The 8440-nt window shown below is 39.1% G+C and overlaps 1 non-coding gene across 1 annotated transcript; it reads right to left on the bottom strand.

The window, feature by feature from the left end:
* Positions 1-7826: 7826 nt before the first annotated feature.
* TRNAK-UUU lies at positions 7827-7899 on the bottom strand. The gene has a single exon. It is a non-coding gene; the product is annotated as a tRNA-Lys (tRNA).
* Between the last annotated feature and the right edge of the window lie 541 nt (positions 7900-8440).

Genomic DNA, 8440 nt, shown 5'->3' with positions numbered 1-8440 from the left:
GAGTCAAGAAAACCTGGATTCAAATCCAGTCTCTTACATTTGCTATTGTGACCATAGTTAAGTCATTTAAGCTTTCACTGTTGCTAGAAAAGTCTCTGAAAAGATAACTCACTGATGAGTCACTAATCTCCATCAGTGGAGGAAGTGTCTACACTGGGAGTTTCCAATACCCACAAAAAAACAGATTGTTATTAATAATTAATAACAACAATAATAAAAAAGGCAAATATGACATGACACTTTCGAGATTCATTCTTCAGTGGTTGCACTATTTTTAGACCACTACCCTTTAGACCTCTCTCCCTCTCTCTCTTTCTTTTTCCCCCTCTACTCCTCTGTCTCCTCTCTCCTCCCCTTCTCCCTCTTTCTCCATCTCCCTCTTCCCTCTTTCTCTCCCTCTTTTTTCCCTCCCCCTTGTTTTCTCTGTGTGTGTCTCTGTCTCTCTTGGTCTCCCTCTGTCTCTCTGTCTTTGTCTCTTTGTCTATCTATCTTTTTCTCCTTTTCTTTTTTTTTTAATTGGGTCTCTCAACCTCACCCAGCCTGGAAGTGCAGGGGCTACTCACAGGCCCAGTTCTATCCAATCAGTATGAAAACTTTAACCTGCTCCATTCTAACCTGGGTTGATTGGCTCCTCCTTAGATAATCTGGTGGCACTCCACCCCCAGGACTCACCTTATTCATGCACAACTCTTTTGCAGATACCCTATCAGTCTAGCCTGCTTAGAGCTCACAGGCTTAAGAGACCCACCAGTCTCATCCTCTCCCATAGCAGGGACTTAAGACATGTATTTCCACGCCTGGCTTTTCTCTCTTTTCACAACAACCTGCCTACTCAGCCAGTGACTATATTCCATCAGTAGCACATCCTATATGTAATTTCTTGAGTTTCAGATTGTTTTTATTTACCAGCACACAGAATTAAATTCCTAACTTTAACACTCATCCATCCCTATCTGGAATAACTGTCATGGGAAATCTCCTAAAATCCCCCAAATAATACAACATATAGGATGAATTAAAGCTCAGGAATGTTTACCCTTAAATTGCCAATGAGAAAATGAGTTATGAAGTACTGGCTTGAACATATTGTTCCAATATTTGACTCACTGGAAGTCTACATTCATGTAGCTGACAAATGAATATTTTTTTTTAGCACAGTACAATACTCTAACTCAATATTTTTCCTTTTCATTAATATACCCATCACATAGATCGTGTGCCCTCAGCATTCCAATTCTCCAGACCTGTCAGGCAGGGCATGAAACTGATAAACTTTCAACCTGCACATAATGGCTAAGTAAATGATGTTGACCATGACTTAACTGACCTTTACCAGGATGTTGCTCTGTGTATGTCACATAGTTACCACAGGTAACTCTTTAATGAATACTATATTTCAACAGAAAATACAACGAAAAAGAACCTAAGGTCAATTACATTGGGCAAACTCATGCTTAACCAGACCGACATTTTGTCTCTGTTTGTGTCACCAGGTGATGTGCTATTGAAAGATATCAACCAAGGGTGTGCTGGGTAAATGTTTAACAACCAGGATTCCCCCTCCAAAATAAAAGTATACAGAATATACTTTTAAGTTTAATCTATATTACTAATATTTTCTAGACTCTAGATCACTTTTTAAAGTCAAGGCAAAACAAGCCCTGATTTGTAGCATTTGCCAGTTTCCTAGGTATAAATACTCACACTGAAAATTTAACAACCAGCTTTCATGAGTCAGTTCAAGCTGGCTCCAGGACATCTCTGACAACAACTTCAAAAGGTAGGGATGATATACAAAGCATCCTAATTTCTCTTAATAACTGGAAATAAAAGTTACTCATCAGCTGGGGAATGGCTGAACAAATTGTGGTATGTGAACCTAATGGAAATTATTGTGGCACAAGAAATGGTGAGTATGGGGCATTCAGAAACACGCTAGTCTCTGAGGAGCCCATGAGGATGTGTATGAACTGATGGCAGAGCAAAGAAAAGAACCTAGAGAGCTACATGCATAAGGACTACAATAATATAAATGGAAACAAAACTCAAAGACAGCCAGACTCAAATTAATTGCAATGGCCTATCTTGGTCCTAAAGAACATGTGATGAAATACATTTCCTTCATCCGCATAGAGTTCAGGGACTTTGAGAAATGTTGCCCATGCTGTCAGATATGGTAGCTTTGAGTTGAGTTGAGTTGGCTTTGAGTTTGAGTAACTGTTTTTCTTTGTTACAAGAGAGGACTCAATGGTGTAGGTTAGGAAAAGGTATATCGGGAAATGACTTATAAACAACAAAAGATATCGGTAAAACTTCTTACAAAATTGTATTTTGTTTTATGGAATCAAATGTTTTTGTAAAAGGAATAAACAGTAAGAATCTTATATCTTCTATGTTTGTCAGTGATGTGACCTTAAAGGCACAGGCTGCTATTGAAAATTATCTGGCATTTCTTGTATTTTCATCAATGATATCCTGTCTGTGTTCATTGAACACCCTCATAAAGATTATATATGGATAAGTAAGCAAGTTTGTCGATCAATCAATATCTTCTTTAATATATTTTCATCTGTTACCTATTAACATATTTGGGGGTTTGTTTTTTGATAAAAACACTCTTCATAATCTTTCTCATTCTCACATCTTCTCCTCGTGAAAATTTAGCTCTGAGTTCCAGGTTTCTTTTTTTGCAAGGCAATTGGGGTTAAGTGACTTGCCCAGGGTCACACAACTAGTAAATGTCAAGTGTCTGAAGCTAGACTTGAACTCAGATCTTCCTGACTCCAGGGCCTTTTTCTATCCACTACACCACCTAGCTGCCCCAGTTTCTTCTATGTATGTATTTGGCCAGGTCCAGCCACTCTTCTAGACTTTCTTAGATACTATTGGTCCTTTACCTTACATCAGTTCTGAGATAATGCAGCCCAAACATCATGGCTCTGCTTTTCTTGCCATTAAGAACAGATTATCACAAAAATAATGGCAGGTTGCTTCCATTTTTTTTTGTTCTATGCTTTCTCTTCTCAGTTTCATCTGTAAAAGCTCTCTGGGTGATCTATCTTCATTGAATCTCATGCCAAGCTCTTCACTGACTCATTTACTTCTCAATTGCTTTCTGCTGTTTTGTAAGGCAATACTGTTTTCCATCTTCCTTCTACATAATGTTTTGCAAATAGACTCGCCTTCCAAGTCTGAGCATCTGGTGGCTGCCATGTCTCTCAGCTTCTTACAGAGATTAAATGTGTGCTGGCTGAGGTGGTTTCCGAATGCTTACAGTGTACTGGCTGAAGCAATAATTTTTGTACCTGTTCAATTTTTCAAAGAAATGTTAATAATTGGAGAGAATTTTTTCACTCTTGGGAAGTATATAGTGGCATTCATGTTTCCTCATCCTTAAGCCTAAGCATCAGTATTATAGACACCAATGGTGACAACCCAGGGTGTGGAGGTGGAGGAGGGTGTAGGCATCACTATTCATAGCTTGGATTGTCCAGGATAATCCTAGGGACACTGAGCTTCAAGGAAATACCGAATTAAGTGACAGTTGACAGCACTAGAACTTCTTCCAAAGTATTTAGGGGAACCAGTTAATGGGAAGGGAAACCAGTGCATTTCACATCAAATGTTATGCAAGGGAATGGAATGATTGCATAGGACAGACTAGTTGACACTTGGAAAAACAGTGCACCTGTAATGAGACCTGGGTATTTCTCCCTTTGTGTTGTCATGATGATGAGTTTGGGTGTTCATGGGTATCTGTGTTAGTCTAGAAAAGTGTTGGGAGAATTTTCCCATGGGAGTTCTAGCTTCTCTTGGCAGAAGCTGAGGGTCACAACCTGTTGCATGGCAAAAACAAGGAAGTCTCACAAGACCTCCCCTTTGCTGACACGCAACTCCCACGGTTGGCTCGGCTTTCCTCTCATCGGGAGAAAAATGCTACTCATACCCCTGACACAAGGGCTGCAGGTGTCCAGCAGACTTGGTGATTGGCTATCATGTGGAGATCATGCTTTGATCAGGTGTTTCTAGGGCTATAAAAGAAAGCTACTAGCACTTAATAAATGGAGCTTCTGCCATCTTGCTGTCTCCCGCCTCATCAATGCGCCTCCGGGTTAAGAGTATTGAGCTGGTCTCATGCTCACCACTGTAGCGGCCATGTCAGAAAAGTGACTCATGTTCCAGAATACACACATATTCTCTCTCTCTATCTCTGTCTCTGTCTCTGTCTCTGTCTGTCTGTCTCTCTCTCTCTCTCTCTCACACACACACACACACACACACACACACACACACTGTTCCAGAATTTGGAGTAAAGGGGTCATTAAGCTGTGATCAGATCCAGGCTAAAGGTGCCCCATTGATTTCACTTAAGATTTTCTATCCCAAGGGAAGAGTGGTGGGCTTCCAACTATGCTGCCCCTTCCTAGATACAGTTTAGGTGACAGAGCTGATATCTGTGCTGTGTAAATAGACTGAGGAGGTGGCTGGGTATTTTTCTGGAATCAAAAGTGATGAGCCAAGGAAGACTAGGAAACAAGTGAATTGCATCTTCTGATGCAACTGATCTCTCACCCCAGGCCTGGTCTGGTTTTACTAAGCCCATTGCTTTATCCCCATATGGATTTGTTTACATCATTGATGACTGTGGTTTAAATTTAGGGTACTCTTCTGTTTCTGGCTGAGTCATTTGCCTATTAATCAACAAGGCACTTCTGGGCTCCCATGTGCTTAGCCCTGCCCCTTGATCAGGACGGAATTCTACATTACTGAGTTAGGCCTTTATTCACTCTGTCCACCCATTAGACATAAACCCATTACCTAGCACACATTAAGCTCCTAATAAATGCATATTAAGTCATTTAGATGAGTTCTTAAATCAACCCTCTTTCTAGCAGCCTACACAGTGCATTGCATATACTGTAGTAGGCCCCAATACTTATTCATTTAATTGATATGGTATCTTTCCAGATAGATATGGTTTAGCCTTCCCTCATGTGTACATCATTCCATCCTCTTCATCTTTTTAGCTGTCATTCCCTAGACCTTCTCAAGTGCCATAAAATCTTTCTTGAGATAATACCCACAAGTTCGATAAAATCTTTCTTGAGGTAATACCCATAAAAGCTATCACCGATGTGAATGGTTCACAATTTGGTACAAAAGTAGCATAATTTTCTGATTTCTAAAATCTTTCTTGATGAAGGCCACTATTTTGTTGGACACTGACACTTCAAAAGAACATTATGAGTTACTTTTCCCTAAATGCTTAGCCTTATGCTCCTACTCCAGCAGTATTCATGGGAGGATCTTTTCAACAGAGCTGGGAGAACTTAAGTCTTCTTTTCTTTCTTCCCTCCCCCTCCAGCTCAACCTCCGAAATAAGAGTAAGAAGGAAATCAGTTCTCTACAATGCTACCCAATGCGAGCGAAATCAGAGCTCTCAATGCTTTTGGATGACCAAGCTTTCCAACTGGCTAAGGCTTTATATACTTAAATACTTTAAAAATCCTAACCATACTTATGGAAATATTTCCAAAATATGTTACTCACCTTGTTTCTTAAACAAACCATACTGAGTACAATTTACCTTTTTCTAACGACTCAGGGTCATGTCATTACTTTATTCGTCACCCCCTTCTCTCCAGCCATCTTGCTGCCAGTACTTAGAGACTAGTCCTGGACCTCCTAATCTTCTCGACTTCCAAACTCTTGCCATAGAGGTCCTGATCACTGAGTGCCACACCTGTGGCCCACACTGTTAGGCCAGCTGCTTCAGCTGTGCTTCACTTTGCTCCTATCCAGTTCCATCTTCTTGCCAGCCCCCCTGCCACCCAGCAAAAACCTGCTGCCCGTTTGCTGGTTCTGTAACCACAGCTGAATCAATAGTGCCACTTATAGTGGAAAAGGTGCATCAGTCTCTGTCCTGATAACCTCATTCACCAGCTGTGTAACCTTGGGAAACAAAATAGCCCCACTCCGTCGCCCTGTTAGAATGTAGCCTCCTTGAAGGTGAGGACTATCTTCAATTTTGTTTTTGTGTTCTTAGTGCTGAATTGAGCTTAGTGCTGAGCTCAGTGCTTGATGCATAGTCAACTCTAAATAATGCTTTCATGCATTTATTGTGGTACTCCACAGGCTAGTGAGGCACATAAGACTATTTTTATGGAATTTTATGGAAGACTAATTTATGGAATAAAACTATGGGCATCAGATGTTGTGATTTTAGAATTCTTTTATTTGAGTTTTACAGGTCCCCCAACAATTGATCACTATTGTCTGTGTGTCTGTCTCAGCAGCAACTTTCCACACTTCTGATTGACTGCTTCTTATCTGTATAACCACTTGTCAAGATTGGTTTAGAAGAGAAGCATGTGGTAGTAGATCAGATAGATGACTTTTTAGGTCCCTTCAAACTCAAAGATTCTATGATTCCTATGATTCTCTGTGTTTATATTCTTCAGATATTTACAAAGAAATGGTCATCTCCTTCCTCACAAAGAATTGGAGGTAAATGTTTTTATCTATTCAATTCAATCTTTTAATTGGATTTATTGTTCTTCCCTGAAACCCTTAAACTTGTCTAGGTCTGATACGATGGTGTTCAGAGTTACATGGAAATATTAAAGGCAGATAATTCCACCATTATGCTGCCAATCATTATATATTTAAACTCTAGGCTGCCAGCCTTCATCCAGGATTACAAAGTTTACTACAACTGTCTCCCTTTTGTTAGTATCTCCTAGATTCATTTAGAGGTTATGACTAATTATTCACAAGTATAGGGGAGTGGGAAAGGATTTGCCTGAACAAACAGATTGCATAGAAGATCCCCTAACTTCATGGTAGCCAATATTTTTAAGCCCCAAATTTACTAATCCCTTCATCAGAGATGCTATAAAGTCAAACATTTGGTCCATGGCATGTGGCCCAGTGTCTCTGAACTAGAATAAAATATAATTTAGAAATATTTAATAAATAAGAATACAACAAAAACAGATGTGTTATTTTAAAATTAAGTCAATACATGGCCAGCAGGGATCCTTATGTATGGATTAGTGACCCCTGTTTCTATTAGAGCTTCATGCCACTACTATAAAGCAACTACATAGGCATACCTTGGAGATATGTGGGTTTAGTTCCAGACCATCTCAATAAAGTGAATATTTTTCTTTTTCTTTTAACTTTTAATTTATGGAATAAAATAAGCATTTCTATAACACAGTACAATTAAAAAAAGATGATTACATGTGAAACTGCAAATCCCCCATGTACATCTTGCTATTCATTCTAAATATACAACAAAGTTATCATGTAATTTTCTTTTTTTTCCTTTTTTCCTTCCCTTTCCACTTGCCCCACCCTAAGATGGCCACTATTATTCACAATAGGTATATACATATATATATGTAAAAATTTTTATATATACTTTTATTTATCATTTTTTCCTCTGGTTGTAGATAGTGTCTCTTTATATGGGCTTTTTTTAAAATTAGTTTATTTATAATAGTCAAAATGACTAAGTCACTCAAAGTTGTTCTTAATAAAATATTGTTGTTACTGTATACAATGTTCTCTTGGTTCTGCTCACTTTGCTCTTCACCATTTCATGTAAGTCTTTCCATGCCTTTCTAAGATCATTGAATTCATTATTTCTTATCGCACAGTAGTATTCCATCACAACCATATACCGTAACTTGTTCAGCTATTCCCCAAATGATGGAGATCCCTGAAATTTCCAGTTCTTTGCCACCACAAAGAGAGCTGCTATAAACATCCCATTCACATTCAGAGTTATATTTTGGGGGGGTTTCTTTTTAAAACAGAAGTGCCTAGACAGGGGCATGAACCCTGGACCCTCAGATTAAAAGTCTGGTGCTCTACTGACTGAGCTACCCAGGCCAGAGTTATATTTACTGTTTGTGAATTCCCCTACTCATTATTTTCTTTGGGATTGGGATTGAGAGGGTGCAGGGAGAGGGTAAGGGGGACCTCTTAGAAGGGGGGGTGGGAGGGAGAGTGGGAGAGTGGGGAGAGAAGATAAGGTAACAGAGATAGGATAAAAAGAGACTGAGAAAGAAAATAGAGTGAATACTGCAATAAAGCAGGTCACATTAACTTTTTGGTTTCGCAGTGCATACCAAAGTTATGTTTACAAGATATTGTAATCTATGAAGCGTGCAATTATTTTATATCTAAAAATACAATGTACATATCTTAATTTAAAAATACTTAATTGCTAAAAAAATGCTGATCATAATCTGAGCCTTCAGTGGGTCATAATCTTTTTCTGGTGGAGGGTCTTGCCCTTGCCAATGTTGATGACTGCTGGTTGATCAGGATAATGATTGCTGAAGGCTGGAGTGGTTGTAGCAATTTCTTAAAATACAACACAATGAAGTTTGCCACATTGATTGATTCTTCCTTTCACTTGAACACTTAG

This window comes from Vombatus ursinus, unplaced genomic scaffold (genome assembly GCF_900497805.2).
Source record: "Vombatus ursinus unplaced genomic scaffold, bare-nosed wombat genome assembly UNPS02014812.1, whole genome shotgun sequence".
NCBI lineage: Eukaryota > Metazoa > Chordata > Mammalia > Diprotodontia > Vombatidae > Vombatus > Vombatus ursinus.
Note: the sequence above shows the minus strand (reverse complement) of the source record. Positions and strands in the feature narration are given on the sequence as shown.